We start from the raw sequence: 12360 nt of genomic DNA, 5'->3' as shown, positions 1-12360 counted from the left end.
ATGTAACTGATTCACGAAGTAATCAGTAATTGGTTTTGTTCCATCTGTAAACTGTTCTATTCAGGAGTTAGGTGGCATTATTCGTGCAAACTAAATTATAAGACTGGACTTTTTGTTCTGGGCCAAAAACCTCAAGGCTTTGAAGATTTATGGCTGACGGACTGTAGAAAAACGGGATTAATTTTTTTTTTCAGTGACAGAAGAATGCCATTGCCACTTATTTGATGAAATTTGTGATGAACTGAGAATTAGGTGTTTAAGTGAACATAGACAGAGCAGTCATACATACATACATACATACGTGCATACGTACATACATACTTGTAATCCTCCCTACATGCGCATTATAACACAGAGAAAAGCAAGGATTATGAAACTAGAGAAAATACAGTTGTTAGAGAGAAGGAAAATACAAGTAAAAATTAAAAAAAACTATAAATTAAAGCTGTTAAAATTGAACATGAATAGCTGCGGTGTTAAATTCTCGATGAAAATTAGATGTATTTAAAAAATTCATTTTTTTTAATGTCACCACCCCCCTGAAAAAAAAAATAGGGGGGAATGAGGGCAGAATGATAAACGCCATCGTAAGTGGGGACGTAAAATGTGCCTTTTGGCATTTCGCTATGATAATCCAACGACCCATAAAAAAGTCGAAATCATTGGCTGGGGAAACTTTCCTCCGGCCGAAATCGAATTTACCCTCTAGAGAAACTCCGATGGCCTTTTGGGAACCTTTTTGTCGGAAACTTTCGCGCCTTCTTCTTTCTCTTGGCGAGCTGGGACTGGAATGGGGATGTCTGTGCTGGAAGAAATGAGAGGCTGGAACGGGGGCCCGGGGAATGGGCTCTGGAAGAAGAGAGCGGTGGGCGAAAGTGGCCTGGAACTGAGGAAAAGTGATGAGGGAAGGGTAAACGACTGAAGGATGAGAACGCAGAGGATTTGAACGTTATAGATGTTATTATGGAAGCCATGTGGTTACTTCTGCTGGAAGTAGATTAAGAAGTTGGAACGCAGAGAAAAATTGTTTATGAAGGAGTAAAGTATTTAATTGATGTAGTCATTGTGGAAATGAGATATAAAGAAATCTAACTAAAATTTACCAAAAGGTTTATATTCAAGATAGAAGTAAATGAAGATAAATTACGATAAGATACAATTTAATGAGAGAACTTTAAAGAATACCTTTGACTCAAATGAACACACCTTTGTTTATGTATTCTGAAAGCGGCGCGAGGGGCTGTTCATTAAGAACACAAATCTTCAAAGATTTAAGACCCGTGAACATAATTAGGTAGAACGACGGATGTTCTTGGCTAGTGTAAATTGATTTTTTTTTATTTGATAAAGAACAAATACCTATGTATGTATATAATATATTTACTGTGTATATATATATATATATATATATATATGTATGTATGTATGTATGCATATACAATTTAGAACTATACAAGAGAGAGAGAGAGAGAGAATGAGAGAAAGAATGACAACAGAAAAAACGAATGACTGAAAATATATATATATATATATATATATATATATATATATATATATATATATATATATATATACACACACAAACACGTAAAGAAAATAAGTAAGCCATTGGGCCGAAATGTGTATGTGTCTGTGTATGTGTCAGGATGAGAGAGAGAGAGAGAGAGAGAGACTCAGCTTTTTCTTCAGGGGATTGAATACGTGTTTGCTATTCCGCGGACTTCGTGGACTCTCCTAAATTGCATTTTGTTACTCCTGAGATGAAGGCAAAGACTCGGAAAACCTATTTTATTGCGATCCTGCTTTGTCTGTTTTCTTCCCATTCCTCTTTTTCCGCTTCTTCTTCATCTTCTTTATTCTCCGTTTCGATCGGATCTCCCCCTCTGATATTCTTTTGATTTCATTTTCGGTAACCTCCTTTCATTAATTTCCCTGCGTTATCTTTTATTTCGTGCGTTTTATCTCCGCCTTTTTTTTAATGTATTCAAGGAGACTTTTATTAATCATTTTTCGCAAGTACTTTCTCAATAACTTTTTGGACATTATTATAAGAAATAAAATTTTACTTAGTAAATGGCACAAGTTTCCATAAAAAAAAAAAAAAAAAAAAAAAATTGGCCATCAAATATTCTAAAAAGTCGTTTGAAAGACATCTTTATTTAAGGAACTCATTTATGGCAACTCATATAATAAATCTTCGATGACTGACCGGAAAAATACGCCTCATGATGAATCGAGTTAAAACATTAATTTTTTTATTTTCGTTCCATCTTTATTTTCAGCTCATTAGTTTTACACGGTGGCAAAAATATTACGTTTCTTGTGATTTCTGATAATGGGAATTTTTTTTACACTTTTCATTAGCTCTCTCACATATAAAGATAAATATTTTACAGACGATATGATTATAAAAGAGTGTGAGCTTACAAAAATGATCATAAGAAACTGATTAGTATGTACATTGTTTTAATGCAAACTCCTGTTACAAATACTTGCATACTTGCGTTTCATAAAATGCAAACTTGGCTTTGCAATCGTTTACGCATGAATTTTATTTTTAGTTGTGTTTGGTTATTGGATTATATAAATTAATGATTATTTTTTCTGTGAAAAAAAGGAGAACATTGAAGTAGGCAACTTATACTTCCTAAATTGTAAGCTTGACCTACGAGTATTGTAACCCAACGTTCAAGAAAACTCTAGGAAGAGCCTTAGAAAATAGTTCATATATTTCTGGCGTTGCACTGGGCGTTTCGCGTGGTTTTTTCCTAATGTTTTATCAATATTAGGATTCTTTTAGAGGCTTTGATGTAAAATGTTTATTATGCAAGTTTATGGATATATAGTTTTGACTCTGTTCCTCATAATTATTGAAAGCAGTGACGTGATGCATGCTGTTTATGAGTCAGGTGCTGTCTTTGCTGTTACAAGAGAACCAAAATATATAAATATTTTATGCTTTCAATACACTTTGTGTAATAAAATATGGTAGGCTTTCAATACACAATATGTGTATCAAAATATGGTAGGCTTTCAATACACAATATGTGCATCAAAATATGGTATGCTTTCAATACACAGTATGTGTATCAAAATATGGTAAGCTTTCAAGACACATTATGTGTATCAAAATGGTACACATTATGATAAAATATGGCTTTCAAGACACAATACATGTGTATCAAAATGGTGGTGTTGCTTTTCAAGACACATTATGTGTATCAAAATATGGTAAGCTTTCAAGACACATTATGTGTATCAAAATATTTGGTATGCTTTGTATCAAAATCAACGGTATCAAAAAAATATGGTTTGCTTTAATACACATTATGTGTATCCAAATAACCATAGCAAAAATAAAATAATAATAACGTAATCAATAATAACGCGTATCAAAATATGGTTTACTTTGAATAATAAAAATAATAATAACATTATGTGTATAACATAATATGCTTTTATACGCAGCATAACCACAGCAAAAATAAAACAATATAACAAAAAGCAAGATCGAGATGAATACTAAAGGAATACGGCAAACGTTTATCCCACGTTAAGAATAAATCACATACGTGAGCGTCGGATAAGAAAAATAGAAAGACACTCACCGCTTTCAGATAGGGGTTGGAAATGTCACTGCAGTGAGCTCTCCTCCAAGTCTTTAACACTGTAAATGTAAGAGAGATTTGCCGAGCTTTCTTTAGCCCTGTGAAAGGGTGAGTTTGTTCTCTGGTAGTTCTGTGGAGCTGGGAATTTCAGAATAGAGATAACAAGACTACCTTCCTGCGAAAAGGGTATCGAGGCCGAGAACTCGACTGGGAGGGAGGGTTATACTTGTGAATTTCTGTTTTTAGTTTTCTGTAAAAGAACGCTACTGAGATGGCTGTTTATCTGTCCGTCCGTCAGCACTTTTTCTGTCCGCCCTCAGATCTTGAAAACCACTGAGGCTAGAGGGCTGTAAATTGGTATGTTGATCATCCACCTTCAAATCATCAAACATACCAAATTGCAGCCCTCTAGCCTCAGTAGTTTTGATTTTATTTAAGGTTAAATTTAGCCATAGTCATGCGTCTGGCACCCTATAGGTGCCAAGAGCAAAGGCCACCACCGAGCCGTGGCTGAAAGTTTCATGGGCCGCGACTGAGAGTTTCATGGGCAGTGGCAGAGAGTTTCATGGGCCCTGGCAGAGAGTTTCATGGGCAGTGGCAGAGAGTTTCATGGGCCGTGGCAGAGAGTTTCATGGGCCGTGGCTGAGAGTTTCATGGACCGTGGCAGAGAGTTTCATGGGCCGCGCCTGAGAGTTTCATGGGCCGTGGCAGAGAGTTTCATGGGCCGCGGCTGAGAGTTTCATGGGCCGTGGCTGAGAGTTTCATACAGCATTATCCGCTGTACAGAAAACTTGATTACACCGAAGAAACTTCGGCGCAAAGAAAGTAACTAGAGAAATAAAAATGGGTTAAGCATTGAATGAAACCGTCTTATGCATGTCGAGTGAAAGTAAAATTATATTATGCCTGTAATATGAAGGAAAATGGGATATAAAAAGAAATCTCCTTAAATGGTAAGCGCAATACTTTTATGAAAATGCAAAATTATAAAAGATTATATGGAAATGTATCTGAGAAACTGGGATTCATTGACAGATAAACGTGGTTTGAGTCAGTCTCTTAACTTTAGACTAGAATGAAAAATACCCCAAAAATAACATGGCATTGTAGATTTGTGCTAATAAGTATATATGTTTTAATTTCTACTCACATCATAGTGATGTGCTCACCATTTTAACAATTTATTTTTATATTCATCTACTCCCCTCACGTTAGAGGCACTAGTGGATTCAGAAAAATTTCATGGGGGCTGGGGGCACCAATTTTAATATTATACACACACACATATACATATATATTTCTTTAATCGATTTTTAAAATTTTCTTCCCATTTTTAATTTATTTATGTAAAATTTTCTTCCCATTTTTATATTTATGTTATTATCTAAATCTTCAATATTATTTTATCATTATTTTTCAGGGGGGTTGGGTCACGTGCCCAGGTGCCCCCTCCCCCCCCCGCCTGGATCCACTAATGGTTAAAGGCATGACATAATCACATTAAATGCCCAATCTTCTTTTGTTTCTCTTCCTACCTCATTCTTTAATCAGTCGACGAAAAAAGTTGATGTAAAATATGTCATACCTACGATATATGACAATTTAATCCCTGCTCTACCTACCAGTGTGAGTAAACACGACCGGAAATCAATATGGTAGGTATTAAAAAAACTGAATAAAAGTACATGCAGCTTACGCCGTTTTTGATATCCGCTCTAATCTGGGCGCAGTGGGCAACAGTCATCGTTGATCTCTCTCTCTCTCTCTCTCTCTCTCTCTCTCTCTCTCTCTCTCTCTCTCTCTCTCTCTCTCTCTCTCTCTCTCAAAGTTGTGTCTCAAAGTTGTGTCTATTGCATTGCATTGCAGAAAAATCTCGAAATGTCCATGAGGAGTAATCTAGGATAAACTAGGAAACACAAACACGAACAATTCAAGGGTAAAATTCTCAATAGGCCCGGTCTCTCCGTGTATATAAAACGCTTAGACTAAGTTTCCGTCCTCACCCTGTAACTAGATTAAAATTTAAGTGAAATGTAGAGAGACTAGTATCATTTCCTTTGCTTAATAGATTTGCGAAGGGGCGTGATACTCTCCAAGTGGAAAGAGCAGTTGGAAAGTTATAGTAACGGAAATGTGGATGCCTGAGTTACCGGCGTACTCCTGTGTAGATGAGATGCATAAAACGGTTATGCTGCCTTGATAATCCCCTAAAAGACCTGTAAGGTGGGTGGGGGTGGGGGACGTCTAGGCGAATCGTGAATTCTTAAATTTTATCTCTGTGAATTATCTGACCTTAATCATCTTTCTTTGATAACAGCTGTCGTTTTTTGTAAATGAAATAATATCGAAACCGATGGTATGTAAATGGTTCCCATCCTCAATATAACTTGGTGCAAATAATTCTTGAGTTTATCTTCTGCCATTGTCAGCCGCAGATATGTGGTGATAAATCTGCTTTTTTTTTTATTGCCTTAATCTATCCACAGTTTTTTCGTCTAACCACTCTTCATTCTAACTCGATTTTCCCCCTTCTTTGAAACTTCTCTGATAAACCGAACTCAGATGATATTTTTTCTAATTCTTATTTTATCATTTTCAACAGCATTCTTCTATAGTATTTCATGATAAAAACATTGTACGTGGTTCGTAAAACAAAACCAACTTGTTGCAAGATTCATGCCTGTAATGGACTTTCAGATATTCCTCACTATTACTATCTTTAAGATATTCCTTACTATTACTATCTTTTAACACTAAACCTCCTGCCACGATCCATTGTAGTCTATGCTTCCACATGTGGAGATCGTATATTATGAGAATTTCATGGAATATTTGTTATTTCTAATGCACGCCCGTAAAATAATATTTAAATTTCCAAATTGGACTAGCATATCCGATTCTCCAAATAATCACATCACTAGCTTAGCTAGCCCTGCTATTTAGATGCTGTGTACGTTATTCCTTTGAGTAAAGGCTTTCATCAAATTGACATAGAATCTTTTAGTCTTTATGCTACCCAAGGATTGCATCCATATTTCCCTCGGTGCAAACCCGTCGGAATGTCTGAAGGTATTATTTTGGTCATTGGCCTCGAGAATTTCCTGATTGCGTGCTTTTATAATATTCTCTTCTTGATTGTGGAATTTGCTGCCTTTTCTAAATTCTGTTAGGTATTGAGTCTGGCATTTTTTAAGAGGTTAGTGTATTATCAGTTAAAAGGTAAAATCTTTCTGCTTTTCACATAGGATTATTCTCGTTTAGTACACACACATACACACACTCACATACACATACACACACACACACATATATATACACATATATGTGTGTGTGTGTAAAATTCGCTTGTGTTTATGTGCATGTTTGTGTGTGTATTTTTTTTTGTGCCTGGAGAAAGAGAACAGTCTCATACCTAAAAAAGTTTAACCGTTCATCAGTATTCACTAGCGCGTTCTCAAACTTCGACTTCTTTTCAAATATTTTTTTTTTTAATTAAAGAACTCCATTACTGCTGTTTATTTGAAGGGGAAAATGACTGACGTCTCTTGCTGATATTAATGTTCGGGACCATCAAAGAGACCGACGGAAGAGTTGAACGTCTGCGTAACGCAAAAGAAAAAGAAAAAAAAAATAATGAAGGATCTCGTAAAATTTTCGGGCGGGGCGAGCGACGGGGACTTGGGTAATGAGGTCGTATTTTCAAATTGACCAATAAATGTTCTTTGGACCGAGCAGAAATTACGCGCTCCGAGGATCAAATAATCCGCGCTAATTTCTTGGCGATTTTTTTTTTTTTTTCCGATTTTAGTGACTCATGATTGGCGGCGCCGGGAATTGAATTGGTTCTCTCTCTCTCTCTCTCTCTCTCTCTCTCTCTCTCTCTCTCTCTCACCGTTGTGTTATTGCTCTCTCTCTCTCACACACATCACTGTGTTATTGCTCTCTCTCTCTCTCTCTCTCTCTCTCTCTCTCTCTCTCTCTCTCTCTCTCTTGTTTGTTTGGGAAATTCTGTTAAGAAGTGAATGCAAATACCAACACGATGGGAATGTAATTTTACATCGGATATTAATTGTTTTATCGTATTTTAAATATTAATTATTTTGCAATCGATATATATATATAGCAATTACGGCTTTAGATTTTAGTGACTTAACATTGGTCTAGCCGTGAATTTAATTGATCTCTCTCTCTCTCTCTCTCTCTCTCTCTCTCTCTCTCTCTCTCTCTCTCTCTCTCTCAGCGTGGGAAAATTCTTTTGTTAAGAAGTGACTGCAAATGACAACAATGCTAATGTAATTCTACCGCGGTCTGTTTATATGTCAGGTATTATTTCACAACCCATAAAGAGATGTAATTGAAGTTCCTGATGACTGAAACTAATTTGAAGCCGGAAAATACTCAGGTATATCCTTGAATTATAACGAGGATCCGAATTACTTATTCATGTTATATCGTCTCTCTGTAAGATAACGCCAAAGAAACGGCGAGAGGGGAATTAGAAGACTCTCTTTGTTGCAAAGACATATTTCTTGACTGGTATGAAGTTCGTTTTCTTAAGTCTCAGTTTTGTGGAAAAAAGTTTGACTGTTAATGAGGCTGGGTCGTTTTTAGTTTTCTGTAAAAGAAAACTATTGTGCCGGTTTTGTCCGTCCGTCCGCACTTTTTTCTGTCCGCCTTCAGATCTTAAAAACAACTGATATGTTAATCATCTACCCACCCATCATCAAATATACCAAATTGCAGCCCTCTAGCCTTAGTAGTTTTTATTATTATTTTTAAAGTTAGCCATAATCATGCTTCTGGCAACGATATAGGATAGGCCACCACCGGGCCGTGGTTAAAGTTTCATGGGCCGCGGCTCATACAGCATTATACCGAGACCACCGAAAGATAGATCCATCTGCCTTGATTATACACTGTAGCGGCTGTACAGAAAACTCGATTGACCGAAGAAACTTCGGCGCATTTTTTACTTGTGAGATTTGGTGGAAAAGCTATTGAATCTTGCCGCATCAAAGCAGATATTAAATATTCAGTAATAAATCTGGTCTTTATCTTACTGACACCGATACGGAAGTTATAGCTCTGGAATTTTTTTTGATGAATTGCCACTGATATAATATCCTGGGTTAGGATACGTTAGGATAAGTTTTTTCACATTTACGAAACTTTGCTGGTAATTCGAGCGTGCGTACATATTAAATAATATTTATCCAGTCATAGAAATCTGCCTCGGTGTAACTGTGAAAACGGCGGTCATATTAAATTTGAGGTAAGTGGAAAACTGTTGACAAAAATAATTGATAATTAATCACACTTATTTTATGAGTTTACTAATCTAGTTTTGTAATTTCACTTAATGAAAATATCCCACCGGACCGAGTTGGGCATATAATTCTAATAATTCACTTTACCGACTGGGATATATAATTGTTATAATCATAATATCTCACTGGACCGACTGGGATATAATTCTAAAAATATCTCACTGGACCAACTGGGATATATAATTCTAATGATATCCCACTGGACCGACTTGGATATGATTTTCCAGTTGTGCAATTTGCACAGCAAGCAGTAATCATGTGGTAGCATAATAGAATATTTATCATTGAAGGTTGCTGCAAGCAAACCAAATAATAATAATAATAATAATAATAATAATAAAATAGATAAAAAAGCAAGAAAACCTTCATCATTAAAAATAGCTGTGTCTGCATGCGCGTGCTTTCCAAGAGAGTTCCCTTTTTATGCATTATGATAAAAATTATGAGTGCAAAACTGAAAAAGGGGAATGCCCCCCCATTGAAAAGTCCTTTGACTTTTTCGGGTTATTTATTACACCCCCCCCGGGTCCTCTCCCAGGACATATATATTGGTCCTTTTGACTTTTTCGGGTTATTTATTAACCCCAATGTCCTATCCCAGGACATATATATTGGCACTAATCCCAGCAAGAGAAACTTTGACTAATTATTGTTAATGACTGACTTCGATATTAATGAAGCGACGTTTTCTAAGAAGCAGCGAGGAATATCAATCAACTGGACGTTTTCATATCCTTAATACAAAGGGAGTGAAGTTTTTTAGGTTTTTTTTATTGCGCTTTCATACAAAAGATGAGTTTCTTATATATTTTCTTTTATGGGTAGGTTGTGTGTATATATATATATATATATATACCCGAGTTCTTGTCTTTCGTTGGTTCGAGCCCACGGGACGACGAACTTATTATCAACTAAAAATTCCCTTCGGTTACATACATGAAAATATATTATTTCCGAGGTAGAGCGAATTGATATTAAAGGACGTCCGTAGCTTAATGCTTGGATATGAATCACGGTGATGTGATAAAAGTCATAGATATATATATATATATATATATATATATATATATATATATATATATATATATATATATATATATATATATATATATATATATATATATATATTTATATATATATATATATGCATATATACATGTATATAACACATAATGCATAGATATGTATGACAAAAACCATAGTATTTTTTTTTAGCAGTAATAACAGAAGCATCGGTAAATGAACAGGCACGCTGTCGGATCCCTTGACAGGCAAATATTCAGAGAGAGAGAGAGAGAGAGAGAGAGAGAGAGAGAGAGAGAGAGAGAGAGAAACAAAAAGAAATATATAGCGCGCCGCCGCCGCAAAAAGAAAAAAGAAAGTTATTGAAACAATGCCTGACTCACAATACCGAATCGCATTCATGCATAGACGCTTTTTCAAAAAAGCCACTTGATTGAACAGGGAAGAGGTTGGAACATCCACCTTTCTTTTTTATTATTATTTTTTTTTCCTTCCCTCCTGGTATATTACGTGGACTCAACATTTTATTTATGCATGTGTGTGTGTGTATATATATATATATATATATATATATATATATATATATATATATATATATATATATATATATATATATATATATATATATTATATATATATAATATATATATATATAAACACACATACAATACCGCATAAATTTTCATAGGTTACCAACTTCTAATTATATGTAGAATCTTATGCTACATTTCACCCCTCAAAAATCTTTTCCCACGATCATGCAAACATTTCTCAACCATGCCATGAAACTATCGTTATTTTTCCCTTTGAGTTTATTTTGTTGAATAAAACATAAAAGCATGCTACGGTTGTGCTTCCACTGCAAGTGGCAAAAGCGTAATTTTATTCCGAGGGCTTTGATCATATTGCGAAAGACATGTCTCGAGGTAGATACAATAAGTATTATGTCAAATTATATCTGTATTATTTAACATAAAACTTATTGTATCTACGTCGAGATATGGCTTTCGCAATTCACTCTGGCAAAAGGTTTTGCTAGCGTCACTTTCGTAACATATACAACAATTTATGAGTGTTGGTTTGAATACACAATCAAATCCATCGCGTTTAAATCCAGTTTAGCGATTTTCATCATCTTATCGAGTTATTATACAGATTAAGTTCAAGCTCCATTATGTTACTAAGATTATTATCCACTAAAAGACGTTTCCTTTCTTTCACAAAAAAAATAAATCTTTCAATATTTTATAGGAGTCTCGACATAATTAACTAATCGCTAGAAACGTTGGTTTGGCCACCAAACTCAAACACACATTTTCTCACGAAGCGGATTTCCGCAGGAGAATTTTAGGAGATCGGAATAACCTGAGTGCCGATAAAAGGCAAAAGTTGGATTACCTCATTATCAAACAAATTAGAAGAGTAGATTGTGAAAGAAATTTTCTTGGAGGCATTCGGCAAGACTAAATTAAGAGGTTCCCCCCCTTGAAGACGTGCTCCCGAAATAGTGAGTTGAGAAACGAACGAAAAGTGACTCGGGATTAGATGCAAAAAGGAGAAGAGGATTAGGAGGGGAAGAAGAAGAGATACGAAGAGTAGAATTGTCAGGGAATCGAGTAACTGGATGAATGATAAAAGGAAGGCGGTGTCTAATATTGAAGCTCACATGGCGCACTGTAGGTGTTGCTAAAGAGATTTTGCAGCGTCCGTTCGGCACCTAACTGCACCCACTTTTTAGCCATTTTACTCTGCCTCCGTTCCCGCTTCCTCTCTTTATTGTTGCTGTCCAACTTCTCTGACTATTACTTCGTAGTGCAAGTGTGAGGTTTCATCCATATCCACCTTTATATTGTACTTCATTAATTTTCTTGATTTCCTTATCTTTAAGAGACTGGTTGATTACTGACTGTATATTTCTCTGTCGTTTTATATATATAAGTATACATGAATGTATACTTATATATATATATATATATATATATATATATATATATATATATATATATATATATATATATATATATATATATATATATATATATATATATATATATATATATATATATATATATATATGCATTGCCAGCAAGTCTAGGAACATGTCAATATTAGACAGTCCATGCGCGTACTCAGTATGCATATTCACCAGTGCAAATACGGATTAAAGATTCATGTTCTCTTTTCATTCCGCACAAGAGAAATAACGACACCGGCAAATTTTCGCAATTGAAACCCTGATCGTATAACTTCAACGTTTAAAAATAAAAAGCAGGAAATGTGTATTGTTAATTCAGAGCTGAAAAAAAAAAAGAAAATGGTAAAGCCATTGTATATTACCCGGAACAATATCAAATATTTGTGAAGTGAAATTCTTGCTATCGGAAAAATGAACCGAAAATTCA

At 35.1% G+C, this 12360-nt stretch overlaps 1 protein-coding gene across 1 annotated transcript in view; it reads left to right on the top strand.

Annotated features, from left to right (window-relative positions):
* The window catches only part of LOC136826017 (nephrin-like), a 588861-nt gene that overhangs the window by 399105 nt on the left and 177396 nt on the right, over positions 1-12360 (top strand). The gene's annotated exons all lie outside the window — the stretch shown is intronic.

Source organism: Macrobrachium rosenbergii, chromosome 40 (assembly GCF_040412425.1).
Source record: "Macrobrachium rosenbergii isolate ZJJX-2024 chromosome 40, ASM4041242v1, whole genome shotgun sequence".
In the NCBI taxonomy this organism is placed as follows: Eukaryota; Metazoa; Arthropoda; class Malacostraca; order Decapoda; family Palaemonidae; genus Macrobrachium; species Macrobrachium rosenbergii.
This window is presented reverse-complemented; position numbering and strand designations above follow the sequence as displayed.